Source organism: Phalacrocorax aristotelis, chromosome 6 (genome assembly GCF_949628215.1).
Source record: "Phalacrocorax aristotelis chromosome 6, bGulAri2.1, whole genome shotgun sequence".
NCBI lineage: Eukaryota > Metazoa > Chordata > Aves > Suliformes > Phalacrocoracidae > Phalacrocorax > Phalacrocorax aristotelis.
In genome coordinates, this window is record NC_134281.1 from 53,937,276 (window position 1) to 53,959,872 (window position 22,597).

Here is a 22,597-nt window from a genome sequence, read left to right on the forward strand (position 1 = left end):
TGGAGCAGGCAGGACAGACAGACAGACACAGAAGAGTATTGAGGCAATATGAGGGGCAGCCAAGGACATTATAAAAGTCTGCTTCAAAGTACAAGACACAGTTTACAGCCAGAACATTTGGGTTTAATTTATTTAGAAATTACATTAGTAGAATGTGAAAAACTAAATACAGCATGGCATTTCTGGGGATCTTCCCTGCCTCGTCTGGCATGTATCTTTCCTCTAATGTTCCGGGCTCTCCCTTGGGCTTCCCTCTATCCCCAAAAAAATCCACTAAAAGTGTATCATAAAACCTGTTTAATTTCCTACAAAAGATTATACTAAGTGTGCTTTTAATGTAATGATGTCAGCGGCGGATGATAACATGTATTAGGTAGTGCAAACTGCTGATTATCTGTCAGGATAAATCTGTTTATTTCAGAAATGGCAGTCTGACAACCCCCTGTTGTTAATCATGAAAGTACATGCTAATGCCAGGTACTGTTTGGTTGGAGTCTCTCAGAGGAATGCGTGCGTTAGATTTTCTCTTTGACAGTCTTTACACTGCGATTTGCAAATTTTCTTTATATATACATTTTTTTTTTTTACATATATTTTTTTAAGAGAGAGCTAAAGCAGAGCCACTGATCTACAATTTATGTTCACAACAATTCAGAGGAAGGAATGACTTGTGAAAAGAGACAGTGGATTATAGGATTACACAGCGGTTCAGACTGTGCCCATTGCTGGGTTCATCTTTAGTAATTTCTATGCAGACCTATTAGTGATGAACAGAAAAAAAAGTTAGGGAGTTCTTTTTCCCCAGGAGTCACTCCTCTTATATTTGTTTATTTATTTTTCAGCATTTACAGCAGATTCTAATTATATCCTGAACTAAAAAGACCATCTCCAGATGATGCTCCTACCATTCCTCTTTAATGAGATAAATGGCGAAGTGAACCAGCCAGCTTTTATAATGTTGTGAATTTGACCCAGCTTTTGTGTTGTAGAAAATGAATATTATGTATTTTGAGTGAAACAGGAATGGAATACTGAGGTAGAGTTTGCCAAATCTTAGGTGAATAGGTATTTTGCCTGACTTTATTGCATTTTGATCATTTCATGAATGCCGCAAAATGCTGACTAGCATAATAAAAATTGATATTTATATTGACATTTCAGGATTCTAAATAGAAGCTGTGAAAATCTAAACAGACTTTGGTATCTCCACAGCTGTTCCTTCAAATCCATCTGAGTTCTGGCTAATTCATTTTTTCTACCCACATACCCTCAATTGGCCCTAATATAAACATCTCTCTCTACAGCAATTTCTCCCCGGAAGATTATGCACATCTTCATCTTAATTCAGAATTTACATGCGTACTTTGCATATTTTTGCATCAGTATGTGTGTTTTAAATTAGATAAAGGTCACTGTCATTCATAATCAAGAAGAAGGTGTATAAAAGGTCAGGATTCAATAAAAAAACCTGATTAGATGTAGAGGTTTGTTCGTATGATTCAGTATATCATTGGATAAGTGGAAATCATGAGTCAACAAATTAACCTTGGTATAATGGGTTACTTGCTTCATTAGGATCAGAAATGAGATTCACAATTTTTTTTCCAGTGCACTCCTTGTTTGTCTCTGTAATAAGAAGAAATACTGTGGTGTTGATAGGTACACAACTGAGTATTTTTATAATTTCTCTTGCTTAAAATGCAATACAAATGACAATTCTTGTGTTAAAAAAGGAACTGAGGCACCAAATACATTTGCTATGTATATAAATATCGATGAAATGAAAATTATCGACTGTAAAAATAAGCTAATTTAAAATAATGGCATATATGTTTTATACAAGTTTTATCTTAAGCATATTAAACAACCGGTGATAAGTCAGGCTCTCAAGGTCTAGCATTAAGAGGAGATCCAGATGCAAATGAGTGTGAACTAAAAGCAAGGATAAACCTGCACTCCACATATTGGTTCTGCCACCAACTTTCCACATGTTCTTGGGCAAGCCACCTGCATTGACTATGCCTCCACTTCCATCTGCCATACAGGAAAACCAGTAACAGTGCTTATACTGCAGGACCATTTCTGTTTCCGCAGACATGGATTTACCAGGAGGTCTAAGGAGATGTTAGGATTTTCACCACTGCCCTGTTCCATACACCGTATTCCTGGTCACTTATTGCAGTCAAAATGGCAGGGCTGTGGACCTCTGCACATGAAAACATCTGAGGATTTTCAGTAATATTCTCCAGGATAGATGGGAAATATCAGAAGTCCTTATTTAGGAGTCCATATTTACAAAATAATCTGTCCTAGGAAAGACAGCATCATTTATACAAGATGATCATACCATATACTCAACTTCAGACTGTACAAACTTGGTGCAGTTTTCATGATTCCACTGTAAACTTTTCAAAAGAGATTATTTATGGGGTTCGGGGGGGCTTGGGGGTTAGTTTTGGGTGGGGATTTTTTGGCTGGAAAGTGCTGCAGCTATTTCAGCCTGTACCATAGCAGAAAAGTCTGTAAGAAAAGCGACATTACAATTAAAATAGTTATACATGTCAATGTTTCAGACATTGTGTATTTCTTTAAGCTTTCTTCGCGTCTGCGTAGAATAAATATCAAGTTACTACTTGTTCACTTTTTTTCCCTTGGGCAGCATTCTGTACCTATTAAATCCTAAGTATGAAAGAAAATTAGACTTGCTTGTTACCACTATAAACTTACACCCAATGGTTTTCAAATAACATGTAGGTAATCTCTCTTCTGTAAACATAGAGACTTCGGGTTGCTCATAATTAAAGCTGCAAGCATCACAATTTAAGCTGACTCTTTTCTGATGTTCATATGCCTCATTCTGTCCCAAAATGTAGTGGAAAGAAAATACACTGAACCATGGTAAACTTTCCTTATTTACAATATTGTTTGGATTTTATGCCGGTTTAGTACAGCTATAACATTAGTCCATTATTTTATTCTTTCAAGGTCAGTTGGGTATGAGCAGGACTTTCCAATGGAGCTTTAGCAAGTGAGATTGTTGTGTCTCTTCCTGATCATTAAAAGGATCAAACAACTTTTTGTAATAACCAGGCTTAGATTACTGTAACTCTCAGCTTCTACCTCTCCGCTGTTTCACAGGTTTATAGGCCAGAGCTTTTTGACTAGTGCCCACCTTACTGAGTTACACTGGAAGCAAACTCCTGATGTATGCTGGCCTTGGAAGTGCCAAGCTACAGAACCAACACAGGAGTGCCTGGATGGTGTACCTCCGTGAGCGTGCACACGAATTTGGGGTGCGCTTGTAAAGCAAATTTCCTCATCCTCCCAAAGTGCAGATTTTTGGGCCACATCCAAAAATAGGCTTATTTCTTCTGGATATCACTAAGCTAATGGACGTGTTTCAGGAGTGCCCTGAAGGGATTTGACCAGTCATGGGCATTTAGACCACACAACCAAGCCAGATGTAACCCGAATTAAAATGCCATGAAATACGTGTTATATGTATGTTGGGTTCTCAGTGTTTGCTGATTCACACTACAAACACTTCTGTTGAGTGGCAGTACTTATGAAGTTAGACATAACCTGAGACATACCTACATAGAGAGTTGGCACTACTCAGAATTCACCAGCTCTAACCCTTATTTCAATTTTAGGGAGTCATAGTGTGTCCAAGTCATCACCTCTTTGGTCTTGCTGCAGACATAATATAAAAGGGAACTTTGTCCACCTTGTCAAAGCTAGGAGGTCATACAGATCAAGGAACACCCTTTCTGTACTGTGGCCATCTCCTGTGACTGTCAGCTATTGAGGAAGATGCTCCTCATAGTCTCTCTTCTCTCAGTAATATCTGCACAGCAGCAACCAGAATTGGGTCCTATGTATATAGAAAGAAGAACTCCTCATGCTCCACTGAAGCTGAGGATGTGACCTCAGGACACCGGACAGGACAATCTGGTGCACAACTTCTAAGAATTGTAAAGAAAGGTAAACCATAGGGGTTTTGTAGATGATAACGCCACTATTCCAGTTGGTTTTGTGAGGGCTTTCTCTGTAACGTGGTAGGAGGTAACATGCAAGTGGGTGAGGAGTTCATGTAAAATGAGCAGACTTCTTCAGCGTCCTCTCCCTGAAGCAATGTAGTATCAGCTATTTTTGCAGTTAGGCTGCTCTGGGAGGAAGGGACGTCTCTCTTCTTCTTGCAGTATCTCATACAGATCTTTAGACACTAATAGCATGCAATGGTTCCTGCCCACACCAACTCACGTTATCTGTGTCAATCTATCATAGTGCAAGAGATTTGTTTAGCCCATAGTGTCTGAGCTGGAATCTCTGCAAAGACAAGGTGTTGGAAATCAAGAATCTCCTAGTTCCAACAGCGGTTTGTAAGGTACCTTTGGAAAAGTCACCTAGGTGAATTTTTCCAAACTTAAAGTTATGAATTTAAATTTAATGTTTAAGCATCTAAATTAGTGGTCTGATTTTAATGTGTGCTGACACTCACATTTTCAATCGACTTCAAAGGGAGTTGTGAGCGCTCAGAAGTCTAAACCTATGAAAATCAAGCCAGTTAGACACTCAAACTTGAAAGGTTTCTCCCATACCATTATTGTTATTTGCATTACTTTAGCAGCTCGAAACCCCAGTTATAGGACTAAAGTGCCAGGCACTGTATTTTATATATCTTTTTTTTTTTTTCCTGATTTCTTTATGTGTAAAACCTGGCACACAAGGATATTGTGATGATTGTTTGGTTAATATTTGTATATAGCTTTGAAAAATAAATGCTTTATAAACACAGAATATAATTATTAATGGAAGAAAATGATGTTCCTATTATTCATTCCTTTCTGAAATAAGTTCCCTGAATTTTGAACCTATCCATAAGAACTAGAGCTGATTCTGCATGCAGAATACATACAATAAAATATAGGGGCCAAACTCATAATTTGCTGTTAAAATATATGCTATACCTGTAGTAGTTTGAATACTATATGGAAATTAAACAGTTGTATACTGTGTTTAATTTGAACAGAAATCCACAACATTTAACAACTCTTACATAACCCTCAGAGAAATTAAGTAGGATGATGAACCACAAAGCTTCCCTTAGAAACTTTTGTCTTATCCATACCTCTTTATTTGAGTTATGCTGATCCCTTACTAGCAAACAGTAGACTCTTTGTAACTGGGACCTACATAAAGCTTGGGTTTTTTCCCTGTGGATTCAATAACTAAGCTGCTTGGAAAGGCTTTGATGAAACCATCTTCTTTCATAGAATGCAGTTCCGGCAGTGCCGATAAATTCCACAAAATGGTGTCAATTTAACCGATGGTTTTTTTGGAAACAAAACCAGGAGGGAAACTGCTAACACATTGGTGTTTTCAGAACAAACTTTTATATTGAAATTATTTGTGTTTACATGTTTTTGATACCACAATCTTATACAATACAAAATTAAAATGTAACGTTCTCATTTTGTCAAAATATTTTGCTTAAAACAAAATAATTAAAAATAGTTCAAAGATAATTTTTAGATTAGAACCTTTTAAATATTGAAGTGTTCTGTGAATCAGTCTCCAACCTTTGAAAAGCTAATGAGGTCAGTAGCAGCGTTCCCATTGACTTCAGTAACATAGTACAATTGCTATATGTGAGGAAATGCAGTCATGATCTGCTTGAGTTTTTGTTTGCCTAAAAGAAATACGCATATGTATAATCCACCAGATCCCTAGTCTTAGATTAAAACAATATGAAAGCATTTCTCAAGAAAAAGAAAATTGTTTGTTTTTTATATCAGAGCTTTTACTGTTTGTTGGTGGTATGGCCCATGGCTATGACACCTTGATGTAGGCACCTCCCAGTGTTATCAAATCAGGAGTGCAATATTAATATATGTAAAAGTGCAGGTTGGGTTTTGTTTGTGTTTTAAATAAGGCAGGTGGTTTAAAACCAGGCACTAACTGATTAATAAGTTTGTTCATGCAGACCTTCATTCAGGCATCAGGAATAAGTACTCTGTCTGCTTGATAAATATCCAGGCTAAACACAAATGTTGTTATTTGTCAAATAGTAACTGTTTTAATGGGCAATTCTTCATGATCTTTAACAGCTATAAATTGATCTCCACAACTGAGATGTCAGTGTAGTCCCAGTATTTCTAAGAACCCAACTTTAAGGAAACTACAGTACAAAAGAGGGAAATGCTTTAATTTACTCCAGGGACAGAATATATTAGGCATAGTAATGAGGATTTTAGCAAGAAGCAGCAAGTCAAGGATATTAGTTTTCTACAAAGCAGATAATATAGTAATCAATCTAGACAGCCATTGTATATCTTCCAATACTTAGGTTTTTAATAAAAGTAATCATGAGGAATTCTATTTAGACTTTCAGACCTTTACATCTTGAACTATTAAAAATAATGATACATGATTTTAATCTGTTTGGTGTAAACTGATTGATTTCTTGCTTGTAAACTGCACACTCTTCAGATAGATCAATTTTCACATTTACCATGTCTAATTATTTTCTATTTCCTTCTTGCTTTAAAAGGCATAGATAATTTGGGTCTCCCTTTTCTTAACTGACAGTTTCTTGACAGCTAATACAAATAACAAAGTAAAGCATGTAGAAGAAAGAAGTTGTATTTTGTAAAAGCTTTAACACAAGTGTTTATGTCCTCTGAGTACAAAGGGCTGTGCATGCTTCCTTTATCTTGTAGTCTCAGGTGGCGGCACTAACAAACCAACATTTTCTGCATTTCATACATAATGTTCCATGTGATTACAAACCTGAGCCCTGGATAGCTGAATGAATTTTGCCCAAAAATGAAGAGAAAGACACATGCTCCTGAGGAAAAGGACCCAGACGCATATCTTCTATGAGATCTGGGAAATTCACTCTTTTGGAAACTGTGTAGAGAGATCAAATGTGATAATAAAGGCTCACAATTCTAGCAGGTTTCCCTAGAATAGTACTCCAGAAATGTGAGGTGTGAAAGAAAGTCAATCTGTGCCAGATACTGATTAAATTTCAGTCATCTATCCAAAGCAGTCCCTAGTTGCTTGTAAAATGCTCCATGTAATTACAGTAACTACAGTTTTTAAAGCAATTTACACATTAGCCTTTATCTTGGGTCTCTCTTTGTGGGTGCATTTCTTCTTTGGAATCAATATCCTTAACATATATGTTAATAACCTATATGAATTTGTAGTCATATAAACTCTTTAAAAATTCCATCTCTAATATTTTCCTCATGGATTCCTCTTGGCTTTTGGAAAAGCTTAACTGTAATCAAATATCACACTCTGGATGTTTAGGTAACATTGTTCAGTGACCCCAGCAGTAAGTCACGACCATATTTAAAACTGTTAAGGAGTTAGGAGTTGATGCAAAATCAGACCAGGATATTATAAAATGCTGCTAGGATAAAGTAATATTAAGGGCTAAACTTTGTCCTTTGCTAGTTACACAGGTGTAAATGTCAAACTTGGCAAATCCTTTCAAAACTTTGTGTCCTAATCTTTCAAATCTTCTTCTAGTCATTGGGCATGGAAGACTTTGCTAATGCGGGAGCTACTTATGTAGTTACAGGATGAACACTGGCCAAATAAAGGGGTCTGGCTCACTGCTGTGATATTCCAATTTTGAACTAATGTAGGTGTGAAATTTGGAAGGAAACTAAACTGGCTATTTCATTAAAGTTGTACTGGCTAAAAACAGAAGACATGGCAAGGAGTGAATCAAACTCCTCACAGTCAGTAAAACTCTTTCCACCGGAGTTGCACAGTGCAGCTGTGGGTAGCTTTAAACATTTTTTGTTGTTTTGTTCTGTTTGTTCAAGGTGCCTTTTGTAACTGCCAAGTGCAGTAAAGCTCCTTAGTTATTCTGCATCTCATTGTTACCAAGGCTATTATCCTAACTGGGGCTAATAATATGAAGCACGTTTATGTTTGTGTAGGAAAACTAGGGTCACTAGAGATAATCCAAAAAGTTGTTCCACAAGGGATTATCTAGGATGGTGTTTTCCAAAACTGTCACATATCAGAAAAAGGGCAAAGCACTTGTAACTCTTGTGATTGATCCTCTGTCAAGTCATGATTGCTGTCACCAGCAGGTTACATTCCTTCAACAAAGCAGTAGGCACTGCTGCATTTTAAGCTAAACCGGTTAGGCTTCCAGTGTCATATTCCCTTCCTTATCTCTCTTCGTTCTTCATTCTCTCACATTAAAAGAGATAAATTTGCAACTGAAAAGAGAAAACGACATGTGCAAGGTCCTTGTGTAGTATATATTACTATAGCTTAAAATTAGTGCCCCTTACATGGTGCCATTAGGTTTATTGCTCTTAGCTGTTATGTCTGGCTAAGGACCTGGTTCCGCACACGCTAGCTATTATGTGTGGAAGCAGAACTATGTGTGACACCAAATACTATATTTGGGCCTGAGGAGCTTTCATAATTGGTCTTATAGGCCCTGAAATCCCAAGGGTAAAGCACTTAATTACTTGAGCTGTGAGGGTACGGAATGATTCATCTGTTAAAGGTTAAATACAGGCTTTAGTGTACAAAGTGGACAAAACTGTACATTTCAGATTCTGATGAAACAACAGATGTTTTTCAACCTGATTTTGCAATTAATGCTTGTATGTGGTCCTGTCCAAAGGCTCGGAAGCCTCTCTTGTACCATCAAATACCTTTGGTTTGTTAGGCTGTGGTCAAGGATGTACAGGGCTCTTTGTCTTTATCTATCCAGAGCACTCTCTGTGTTTTTCTTTCCATCTTTGAAAGTGTTCATTGGATAGAGCCATAGTTCTCGGATACTTCCATGCATTTTTCTAAAGAATGTCAGAGATTTTGTTGAATTTTCCAGTGAATCCTGGCATTTGTAATTTATTTACATTAATTTATTTATTGTAATTGAATATCTAGTTTTTTTCAAAAGCATTTACTTCCAAACATATCTGTCAGTAAATCTGGTATGTTTCCTGCTTTCATATCTATATGTTAAGATGCAAGTAAGATTTTAATGAAATAACCACTTTTTGTTTTTAAAGTTAACACTTTTTCCATGATCAACTCTTGTTTAAAATGGTTGCCAGTTAACTGCTGATTTTTTTGTGAAAGATTTTCCACTCAGTGCCAGTCTTTACAAAATCATCTCAAGTAGCCTCATCGGGCTAGATTTTAGCTTGCCTTGGTTTTTGCCCCAGTGGCCTGTAGCCTTCCTCTGCCAGAAGTTGCCAGCCTCCCACCTCTGCTTGTGGAGGAGTTTGTGTACACATTCCTTTGCATTGCAGGCAAAATGAGCTGGAAAAGCTTAATGGACTGTTGAAGGTGAATATGAGCTAACCCAGCTCGTTTTGTGTGAAATGGATTGAAAAGCACTCACATGACCTCCTTCTTCTGTTAGAGCTCTGGGGTAGTAACTTCCCAAGATGGAAAACAGCACCAACCAATTCAGTGAGATTTTGAAGAAGACACTTGTCTGTGTCCTGAAAAGCAGGTTCATAAGTCACCTTACCTTTTCTCCAGCTTTTACAGAAAGACTTATATCAACTGTAAATGAGGAGTTGACTTTTAAGGGAAGCTAAGCAACCAGCAATGAATCACAAGTAGGAAGCACAGGTTTTTTTGAAGCTGTGGCCATAGCCTCTATTGGTCATTTCAATTACTGAATGTCTAGGGGCAAAATGTACAGGCCAAATTTAGCAAAGTCTGTAACAGCAGTAGTAAAATGCTGTCTCTGGCAAGTTCTTTCTTCTCTAGACAGTGGTTCATTTTTAAAAAATATTGCCTAGATGGTTGAGTCTTCTATTATCTTTAGCAAAGAGACTTCTGGAGGTGAAAGGCCCTTTCAAATAGCCATATTCTGACTCGCAGTTTTAAACTCATCTTTCTTCTTATAAATAACATGCAGAAAGCAGGAGAACCTAAAATGCCCACATAAATATTCCAAAATAATGTCATGTTCTCCATACTCATGAATGCAGCTGATGCCTCCATTATTTCGTACATTAGTAAGGCAACTGATTCATCTCTGCTACTCTTTTGCCCTCTAATATAATGTTTGAATCATGAATTGTTGAAGTTCTCATTAGGTTTGTTGTGGGGTTTCATAATGAACTCTTTCTTGCAAGCTGGAGAGTTTTTTATTTTCGCTTGCATATTCATAGAAGAACTATGTCATAAACAAAGTCTAAATCTGGTACTACACTCTTGCTAAGCCACACTAAGACTGGGTTGTATCTTTCTACACTTTACCTCATAAAGAAAACAATGTCAATGCCAAGTATGGAAAGTGAAGAAGGTTGCTATTTAAAGAATAATTTGCTAGCACATGCAGCACCATTGGAGGCACTTCACAAACAAAAAGAAAGTACGTTGCCTTTCTTCCACAGTGCAAAATTCTGCCTGGGTCTATCCCAACAGAAAGGACAATACACTTCTCCGTGCAAGATTGTTCAGTACCATCCAGCTTCTCAGTAGGCATGCATCTTTTCCTATTTTTACACATATAAAGATAAGTAAATATATGCATATTTTCAGAGTCCTTTTTTAACCCACACTCCCCTCTAACAAAAATGCCCACATGAATCAATGAGATTTATCCTGTCAACATGGAAAGAAAAGCATATATTGATAGATAATGAACCTGAATACACTGGTCAAGCAACAGATTCAAGTTAAACTGATATGTTTCATTCAGTGGCAAGTATATTTGCTTAGTGCAGCAAAAAAAAATCTGTATCTCCTAATGATGTGGAACTGAATTCGTTAACTCCCCTGCTGCTAGCTTGCTTTTAAGGCAGAACTCGAGATATCTGTCACAACTAAATAGGTATTTTGTAAATTGTACTTAACTTAGCTACCTTTAAGAAAAGTTCCAAACCACATATTGTACAACCATTGCCAGAGATTTTATCTAGCTTGGCTAGAAAAACAACTTAATGCTACATTCTTCTTGCCAATCAGCACAACAAAATTTTGTTTTTTATCTACTCTGGGCTAACAGACCAGTATTGCAGGCAGAATTTTGACTTCCAGTTGCTTGTTTTCTTTCATACCATAGGCCTGTTTAGGGTACTCACAGAAACGTCAAAAATAATACATAAAATCACTGTCATGTGAAATAATTGATTAGCTGATCAGCCTTCTATCTTATTTCTTTAATATATTTTTTCCAAGAATAATGATTATATTTATAGAAATATAATAATTTTCCATGCTAAACTAAAATGCTATTTGACATTAACAAAAGGTCAGGTGTCATACTGTAAACCACAATGAGTATTGCTTTTAAAGATTATTGAATTAAGAGGTACATATATTTGACAAAGTATAGAATTCCAATAACTGCCATAGCAGCAGTGCCCTTTTACATGCCAGGGATTTATTGACATTTGCTAACTGTAAAAATGCAAAAGAGTTTGCACATAATAGGCACTATTAATTTAAAAAATAAAAATGTCTCATTGAAGAACATGTCTATTTTCAACAAGTCCTTCTGATTTTGCATGCACACGTTTGGACACTCAAATATCTGTTTGTGCATCCCACTGTGATTGTGGTTCCTGTGGACAAATATACGCTCACTTTTTGAAGGCACTTTCATGTCATGCACCCTTATGTAATGATAAACCATATCTTATTATTTTACTTTAAAAAATGGTGATACTGCCCTGTAAACGTGATTCAAGACTTTTCAGAGGAGTCAGTTAAAATGAGTGTGAGGGCAGCATCAGAGCCTCTCCATGGTATTTGCCCACACCACAGAACCGTCACGGTTCAGTGTGATTGACTGGCCTTAACTGAAGTCCCAGGCCTTTTAAGGGTCAGAATCATTGTTGGAATTATGCCAGAGCTTGTCTGGACGAAACACCAGTACTTCAAGAACTGCCAGTGTGTTTCAAGCTGTGAGGGCAGATTAACTAAAAAGGAATTTTAGCATTGATAGGTTTAAATAATGATGTTTTGCAAACGTAGCAGCTTTTATATGTGCTTGCAGTTAATAATAACAGAAAAGCTACAGAGAAGGAGGCTCCTTCTGTTCCACAGAGCTGTTCTACACTATTATAAAGCTCTTAAAAGGATAAACCAGTTATTAACCAAATAAGTTACCTTTAATTTTAAAGAGATTTTACATATTCAAATTCATTTGTATTTTCAAACAAATTTATCTGGTAATATCAGATTAGTTTCTTAAAATAGAAGAGGTATTGAAGGTTTTGTTGTTTGTTGTTGCTGTGGTGGCGTTTGTTTTTTTTTAATTTGCAGCATTTCTTTCAATATTTAGTGACCCAGCCCAGCTGAAAATCCCAGACTGGTCAGTTCCATGCTCAATGTTTAAGACAGAGATTTGCATCTAAAAATCTGCCTTTTAAATAGTTTCCTACATGTAGAATGTGAATTCAAAGGAAGGCAGCTAACAGCTTCTCATTAGTCATCATCCAGTTGTCATTAGCAAGGGTGCCATTCAGGGTACCTTTAGCTATTCCTCCCTTTGTTCATCCTTTCTAGACCTTTTAAGTTTCTGATCTCACTACTTCTGGTAACTACAGGGCTGTTCCCTGGCCTTTGTCCTTCAGACTCACACCAGCCATTATACTCAAGAAATGAAGTAGTAATTATAGAGGAACAGTTAAAATTGAAACAATGTGTGGAACTTCCCTGTAAAATGAGTTTAAAAATAAGTAAACAAAATCAAACACAAAACCTGCATGCTGTGTAGCATCTGATAGGTTGATTGTGTACAGTACCTCAGCTTTTGATGTGAGAATTGCCATGATGGATAGATAGAAAACCTGTTTTCACTGAACAGCGGCACAAATATAGTCACATATAATTCAATGTCAGCACTCAATTTTCAAACATGGGTGCCTTAACAATACTGCCAAATCTTGCATTCGGTCTATTAAATCAGCACTTAGGCAAATAAAACAGCCATTTGAGTGACAATTTCAACATACTAATGAGGTATTCAGATGTCAGCAATTGAAAAATACACATTGGCCTTTTGAATTTAAGCCAAGATTGGTTCTGGGTTATATTAAGAAAGTTTAAGACTTTATAGGAGGATCAAAATGATTTCTGAATTTTTCTTAATCTTTCTGGGAGAGAGGCAGATGGGATCAGGTTTCTTTGTGAAGTCTTCACTGTTTTCCTACCTTCTACTGGTTTTTGATGTAAAACTTTCCTTTGTCATTTTATTATTCATTTACTGTATTTTGGTTCATAAGCAGGTCAAAAAGCATCCTTATGCAGACTTCCTCACTTTCACTCTCGTTCACTACAGACTCACCACGACACAATCTGTTCCTGTAAAAGTGCCTCCATCACTTCTGCTGCCACAAAAATGTATTGCTATGGCTGTATTCCTTCCTTTTTTGCCCTGCGACTCTCTCCATCATCTAAACCAAGTTTAGCTGAGCCTAAAGGGATCCGTGTTGGATATGTGTTTTGGCAGACACCCAGACCAGCTTTTGTTCCATCTAGACAGTTTTGTTCATATAGATATCAACTCTTTCGTTTTCATTACTGTTCTCTCTCTTTTGTGTATTCATCCATTTCCTAAAATGTTAGGACAAGGAAAAATATTACAGATCATATTTATCATAGAGATCAGAAGTCTTTCTTACGCTTTACTTTTCTTAGAAAACTAACTAGAAAATGTATCTTTAATTACAACTGTGACTTTCAAGAACTAAACCAAAGTATGAACTACTGGATGCCATTCTTGTTATTAAATTTTTAGTAGTATTAGCGTGCTGTCCGCAGGCCCTTATTCTTACTAGAAGCCCATTGTGCTAAACTCCTCCTAAACAGACTGGAAAGTGCTGTGCTAAATGTAAGCGCAAGATAGTACAAATAGTACAAAACAGAAGACAATGAGACAAAAGTCACCAACATAATAAGCAGTATTCTTTGCAAACTGTAAGCCTTACTATTCACAGGTGCAACAGAGCAAAGAGGTTTTAAGGAGGAATTTGAAGTGGAGCAATGATGTGTTATTTAACAGACAAATTAGCTCTGATATTATTGGGCATGCTCTCTGCCTATTCTGATAATGTAATCTATTTTAGCTTATTTGCTAGCTCCTTGAAATCGCTAGGTATCCATTTATTGGATTAATTAATTAAACATATTTAAATTATGCATTAGTCATGGCTTTAAAAAGTTAGAGTAAATAACATAGGCTTTATTAATTTTTTCCCTCTCTTGTAATTCTCCTATCCCCTGTCTCTAATTTTCATCAATTTTACTTTCATTTTTTCCTTCCTTATAATTTTTTGTTAGTTTTTAAATACTGCTAGTTGTGTCACCACTGGCTGAGAAAGGAGCAGGTGTCTTTTCTCAGAAGTGACACCAGAGCTGATCTGTGGAACAACTGAGAAAAGAGTTGTCCCTAGGGATGGAACGCACCCAGTTTTTCCCATGACAAGCTGTCAGGGCTGGAGGCTTAATAAATTAAAGGAATTTTTTTTCTATTTTATTTTAAGCAAAATATTTTCCACCACTTTTATATTTTCAGAACATTGTTCTGGCCTTGTACAAGAGACAGGGAAATGTAAATGTCAAACATTCACTTCTGTTTAAATGGGCTCATTATACCACAACATGTTGAGGTTTTTTCCCTACCGGCCGGTTCTTTTCACTGTCGTATCCTGCAAGCACTTTCCTTGCACCTGCCTGAGGAGACTAATCCTCTATTAAAACATATTCAAACTGAGTGAAGGCAGAAATAGCAGCCATTTGGCTCAAACAAAATGAATCAAAACCTTGTAAAAATAAATAAATCAGGGTAGCTTTTGGTGAAGACATTTGGCTGTTTGGTCTGTAGTTGAAGCCCTCTTACCTCACTATTTTCCATCTGGAGAACAGGCTTTGCCCTTAGGGCATGGACCTGTTTTGAAAACAGTGCAAAGTAAACTCCCCAAAGCTAGGTCCTCGGCTGTGATAGAGTACGAGTGCCATACAGACCTCACCGTTCCAGGGGCACAGTCTTCCTTCAGTAACGGACTCCCCAAGGATTGGCCATACTCTCATTTTCTTCTCCAGGATCGTGGCTATTTATTTAGATGGAACCATAATTATGGGTAATAATATGGATAATGCATACTTCTCTCCCCACTTTGGTTGGGTGTTAGACACTACAAGGAGCTGCGGAAACATTGCAGAGGATGGCAATGTTACTGACTGGTTCATTGAAGAGAGAAGCTGCCTCAATCAGATAACAAAGAACTACAGTCTGACAGGGCGAAGGAAGAGGGAAAATCTGTTCTGACATGGCAAATCAGCGGGCTAAATTCTGTGTGCCTGAACTGCACTATCTAAGAACAGAAGTCCCGTGGGGAAGCCTTCATCAGTGTAAAGTACAGGGCTGAGCACATTCACAATGTTCAATAAACGACCTTATTAAAAACAAAAAAAACCCACACCAACAAAAATAACAGCAAAAAAAACTCCAAAAAACTCACTGCAACTGCTGCATGTAAAGCCAAGTAGATCATTTATGATACAAGGTCACATTTTTCTGTAGCCAAAGCCATCTCTGCTAATGAAACTGATAGAAAGATCAAGGATAAACAGTGAACTGTTTAATTTGAAGACAGTCAAATTATATGAATAAACGTGTTCATGTTAGTTGCAATGAATTTTCAACTCCTTTCAACTCCTAAGTATTTTGTGTCTTTCTAAGTTGGATTTATGAATGGATTCTGTTGACATTTGATGTCAGTAAATGATTTATAACCAAAAAAGTCACTCGAAAATGCAATACTCCAATGTTCACTCCTATTTGTACAGCTTTTATTCCCATTTCTTTTGTAACATTGTCTTTCATAAGATGGCTTTTGCTGTGTGTTTCACTAAGAAGTTTGAAATCCCTCTATCTTACAAACATATCCCTCCCAAAACCACTCACTGAAGTTGTCCGTACAAGAAAGGGAAGAGAGGTCTGTGCTGTTGCTGAGAGACATACCCTATGATCTTAAATCAAGACAAATGAGAACTGGATTGATGTCAGGTATTTTTTGCAAGGCCCAAATGGTATCTAGATACTTCTCAGAGAAAGCTGTTGTGGAACAGTAATTTATAATATCATACAGCAAAACCAGGCATAATTATATTTACAAACAACTCCCTTTCCCTTTCTGAAACATTAGGGTTCAAGTGGTACGTGATTTTATCTTGATCCCAAGTACCTTGATATATACGATCAGGTATTGGCTGAAAAGATTCCTTTCATAATGCTAACAAAATACAATTAATGCTAACATGTTTCTGAAATAAGATTATATGGAGCACTTCAGGAGCTGATTGTGATTTTGATTACAGATTTCCACAAATGAGTAAAAATGTAAGAACTCCTTTACACCTCCTCACAAGTTTCAAGTAGACAAAGAAATTTTATAATACCAGTCATTCACATTCTGGAGCAGAAGCCTGTTACTATGGCAGAATGTCAGTTTTCTGCGTTTCCTATTATCATGTGTTTGGGCATCTCAGCTAGTTTCTGTTACAGACCAGCACAAAAGTTATGCTCCAGCAATGCGGAGAAAGTAGAGAAGTTCAACACACTGCTAAATCATAAGACCTGCTGAGGTTCAAGAGGGACAGCTTATGTACCAGTTAATGTGTTTTTTATTGGGCTAATGGTTTTTCTTTAAGACAAATTCTAGCCTTTAGAGACCACCTTGAGATTTCAAGCCTATACAACAGTATAATTCAAACTATGATGCAACATGCTACTAGTAGGAGAAAATATTACATATGTGGAACAGTGGACGATTTTAAGCCCCTGGGAAAAATGCATTACTAACATTGCTGAATTATGATTGAGGGGTTTTTTAACAAAATGAAATCTTTCTTTGAAATGTCACATTATACAAACAATATAGAAACCATAAATAATTTAACTTGCAGATTACACCAAGGATATCTGGGTACAGTAGTTGTAACATCTTACCAATTTGCTTGTTCTAAAAACTTTGGTAAAAATTTTCTGTGGCCCATTTCTAAAATATTGCCTATGATTTTTAAAATCTGACTCTTTAAATACTATACTATTCATTCCTGAAGCTGCCAGATCCACAGAATTTAAAAAAAAGTAAGCCATGCTTATTTGTGATGAAACTCCACTGACTGGTAGAGCTAACCCTGAGGTGAATTAAGCATGACATTTTATTGTTCTGGTCATCCTATACAGCAGCCTTTTTTTCATTTATAAAGCAATATGGTTTAATATATTCTTCTTGTCCTCAGTCCTGCTTTTGAATTACTTTAATAACAGTTGTAAATAAGCAAAGCTCATATGATGGTCCTATTACCTACTTATTAGCTTCAGATCGCACAATGGATTGTACAGCATATTGGGAGATATGCACTTCAGGGGGCCTGCATCTGATATGTATGTGTAGCTCATGTTAACATTAATGAGAAAGTTAGATAGCACATCTCATTTAAACTCTTGTGTGCAATATGAATAAATGAAACCCCTTTTACTCTTTGTTAAAAAAATCATGGGATAGAAATATGCATTCTCATGCCTGGACATGGGAGGAATATATAGATTATAAGATACGTGGTGAGAAAAATCACAGATTCTTTCCAATTCATTCAGTTTTGAAGGCCTGTAAATCACGGATGTCCTACTGTAGCCAATTTGAGAGACTACAGGGATACAAAAGACTTGTGCTGGTACTGTCTTCAGGGATAAATGCAAAGCTCATTCTCAGCCAGGTGATCTGTTCATGTAATGCAGTCCTTTTTTCTACACTGTACGTGTACAGCCTTTCTCAGTCTCCCTCTTCCAGCCTAAAGTTCCCCTTTACGCTCCCCTGAAATCCTGGTCTTCGACTCAGATCTCTCGAAGTCTGTTTGGCCGAGGAATATCCTGACTTCCTGCTGTTCAATACCCTGAGCAGGGCCCTAATTTGCTGCTTGAGTTAACTTCATCCAGGCCATTGGGCTCTTGTAAATCCCATCACAGGGACTTTATGATATTCTTAGTTTTATTTTGTTCTGAAAACCCCAGTGCCTAAGGTTATCAGATTATGGGAGTTTCATTTCTCAGTGAAAATACAAACCCCAAAAGCTAAAAACACAAGAAATAAATAAGAATCTAAATTATAGCTGTTGAAGGGGTTTTAATCTCATTATTTCTGAGACAAACCCATGATTTTGCAAGAAGCATAAATCATGATTGTTAAACGCTTAGCTATTCTGTACCACTCTGCTAGGAAAAATATTATTTCAAGAAAAAGGATTTTATAATATTTCATCTTAACCCATTATTCCTTGTATTTCAGAGAAAAATGTCAGTGCTCCTCATGCTATTAATGTCTATCATTTTCTGTTTGGTCAAGTCTAATATCTTAAGCATGGTACTGTTGAAGCCAACTGCACAACTCATAAATTCCATCTACCTAAGGACATGTAATGCTTTGTAATGCCTGAAAGCTGGTATGGAAGTTTAACTGACAAATGTAAGGATAGCATTCATCTCTAAGAAAACACACAAAATGACTGAAATGTTTAAAATAATCTCATAACAAATGTCAAAAGAGGAGGGGAGGGTGGTGTATTTTTCCTTTAAGTGAATTTCTTCAGTCTACTCCATAGACTATTGTTTATTAATTTCATAAAAATGCTTAGGAAATTAGAATAGATTTTGAAATGAAGATCCAGCCAAGCTTCTCTAGTGTAATACTCAGACATAGTAAACAATTACATTACATAAACCAACCATCTGAACAGAAATTATAATTAAAGTAATGCATCGGTGTGCTTCATTGATTTATGAATTTGTTTAATGATTCCTGTTAGAACAGCAGAAGCCATTATGCATTCACTGATTTTAAGAGATGGTATATAGTTGTGTGACCTTTCACTAAAGAAGAAAAGTAATATTCCTGAGCTATCAAGGAAATTATAAAACAAGTGTTGTTATGACAAACTTTACAACAATTTGAAAATAACATCCCAAACCCATTAATTTTCTTCATGTACAAAGCTGCTCCTTTTTTCCACACTACTGTTCAGAAAAGACTAGAGGAATCTACCTAGTCAATGCTTGTATGTGGGTTGTTGTCTGAAAAAAATAAAAGAATCCCAGGCTGAATTTCTCTGAATTTTATTCAGATTCAACCAAACCAAGTACCCCATGTTCTTGGCTGAAAGGTAGTAGCCCACACTCCCCACTCAATTACTGTTATTCATTGGCATTTGGAGTGCCCATCCAAAATCAGAGCTCCTCTGTGTCAATTGTGGTTAACGCATACACTGAAATACACTCTCTGACCCAAAGCGCTTATGATCTAGACAGACAGTTGGGGAAAACCCCAGCATACAAATGAAAGCATACACATAATAACCTCCTGCTGAAATCCAGGGAGATTTTACCCTCTGTTTCAAGCTAATTCTCAGTGATATTGAAAATCTCACCCACAAAGAACAAGCAAATATATTATCTTGCTGTTAAGGAGATGGGGAGCTTAAGCAGAAAAAAGATGAAGTATATTACCCAGCTCTGTGCAGGAATTCTGTGGTAAAATTCAGTCTTAGAAACAGGATCATAGATTTTTTCAGCAGTTCAACATACTTGCTTCCCTGCCACAGACATATCCTGCTCTGCCCACAATAGTTTTGTGAAGAGGGTCTTCTCCCACCCGTAATATGCATCCATTAGTGCTGGTGAAATCCACACCAGGTACTAAGAGTAAATAGTATTGAATGCCTTCAAACCTTGACACAGCGGGAGGCATCCTGAAAGTAAGGAAGGAGGAGTATTTTAAATTAGCTGTTGTAAAACAAATGGAAGGGTCCAGAGGGTGCATTTGACATTTATCTGTGTATTTCCTTGCTTTTGTTGTTTTCTGTCATTGTCCTATCGTTCCATTGCCCTTGATTTTTGTGTAAACTTCCTTGTTTGTTTGCTTTTCTGATAACTTGTAGAGTAAACTACTCCTTCACAGGAGAAAATGCAGCTGGGAGAATAAGGCGGGGGAAGGGTTTCTGGCTGAAATACTTTCAACATGGCATCATAGTCGCTTGTGTCTTTGAGCACTGTGAAACATTTGTTTGCCTTGCTTTCTTTCCTTGCTTTTCACAGTCCTCTTCAATCTCCCAAGCAGCTGATAGAGAATCCCCTACAACACTGAACACATTTTCTTATTTACTGTTAAATCTACATTTTCACACATAGCAGAGACTGCACATGCCAATATATCTTTCTAATTGAATGTGGAACTTGTCACGTCAGGTTGTAAGTCCCTTGAAGTCCCAGAGCCCATTTTGGACTGGGTTGACACTTCAAAGCAAAAAGGGAACAAGAATGGAAAGCTCTTTGAATCACAAAGAACCAAATGAAAACACTCCATCAGACTTCAGTCCTCAATTATGCTTTTTTTCCCCTGTATATTTTGTCTGCCAAAATCCATAAATGACTTTCAGAATGGCAACATGATGATCTAGAGACCATCTCTTTATCTCTTCTTATCATTTTAGCAGCTCAGCTTGTTCAAGTAGTTGGACTTCGTTGTATGAATACAGAGGTGGACGAGAAACTCTGAATTTAGAAAACAGACAGACTTTCAGTCCTAAAATTGGACTTTGTCTTAGTGTTAGGTTTTTGTCATTAGCTGAGACTGCCTTTCACATTCAGTAGGTGAGGAACAGTAAGGTTTACAGGTGGAAGCATGGGATGGTCCTACTACAGTTGTTAGGAATCCTTCCATTTTGTGTTGTAACAAACGTTATTGTTACTCTAACAGCGGCCCACAGTTTCACAAATTTTAAAAGAAAATAAAAAGGTAAGACAAATGGATATTCTGATTCACAGTCTCTCAGGGATGGATACATGATGACCATTACCATTTGAACCCTTTACAATACTGATAATAAGAAAGTACTGTGATACCATAAACTGTTGAAGTATTTAAAAGATGTGCAATGGAGCAAGAAAAATGTGCAACAGTGGGAGGAGGAATTGGGAGAAGAAAGAGGTAAGAGGACGCTTTTGCTACATGAGCATCCAGCCTGACCTGCAGAATCGCAGTGGCTGGGGAAAGCCAACACCCTCCCCCCTGCTCCACAAAATTACCTGCAGATAAAAAAGAACCAGCTGCCTCCCCAGCCCTTCAGTCACCAACTCAGTGTGAAAACCAAAAGTTAAAGCAATAGAAAAGTCTCTCCGCTCTCACCTCAGAAATAGTGCAGGAGCTGACACTGACTGCACTCCTTAAAGGCTACTTAAGTCCAGAAGTGTTATGTAAAATTTGGGTATCTTTTTATACTGCAGGCATTTAAAGCCAGGATAGATATTACTCCAGGATTCAAAATATTGTCCAGCAACAGTTTGGACATGAACTCTTGCTGTAGTCACTGTAAGTTATCACACAGCTCTTTGCCTGTCTTTGAACCATTCTCAGGTAATATGTGGATTTTACATGACTCCCACACATGCTTATCTTTATGCGTTGTAGGGAGGCCCACTGAAGTTAGGAGGGCTTTCTAATTTACTGTGTATCAGGTTAAGCACTTTCATAATTCCTTGATGGATCACTGAGCAGGCGGCACCAGTGTAAAAGTTTATCACCATTACTGGCAGTAATTGGCAAACTCTTAGCGCTGCCGGTAGAGACCACAGTCAGAAAGAGACTGTCTTAAATCTAGCAATAAAAAACCTGACTGAAATTCCATTTTAAAGAACAGTTTGGAAGCAGAGTTTTGAGTGAAAGCAGAGTATCAGTGTGAGTCTGAAACTTATTCAAGCTGTCAATCTCAATGCCTTGTGTCAGTTAGCATGCCTAGCTTTATTGTTATTGCTTGTTTATATGTTTATCAAAATGTAGACCTACATTTTTCTAGCGTACACATACTTCTAGTGAAATTCTGTAATCAGATGTAATTGAATAGTATGTGGCAGTCAGCTTATACCAAGTGAAGCTTTAAGCATAGGCCAGTGGAACTGGCTTTGTATATGCCTCCCCTCACCTCTTAAGGTAGCAGATATTTCTCTATCACTCTCTTACCAAAACATAGGCCATGCTGTTGGTAAGCTACTTAAATACAGAAAAATGCATCTAGGTAGGCTTTCCAAAGCAGTAAAAGCAACTTAATTTTAATGTTTGGTATTTTACTAGCTGTCAGCCTTATATAATGAGGAACTGCACAACCTGCTTCAGAGATAGCAGCATCTCTTAAATGTCCGGGCCAGTAAATGAAAACAAAGTTTAGCGTACATGATGTAAAATATGAAGTCTAGGAACAGTGAACCAAAACAGAAAAAAACCCCAAACCCTATTAAATAACAAAAACATGCAGCATACTGACAAAGGAAAGAGATTTGGGAGATTACCACAGAAGAAACGATGTCTTCCACTATGTGGCTGCATTAGAAAAAGCAAATACGAAGGATAAACCAGCCCTAGAGATGAGAAGGCAAAGCAACACAGAGAATCTGAGGTGTATTAACCACAATCCAGTGTAGTATGAATTTGTCAGGGAGAACAAAAAGCTTTAAGGTAAGATTATTACTTTAGGCAAGGCATATTTCATAAACAGCAACGGCCAAGAGCAGCCACAGAAAGCATTTTGC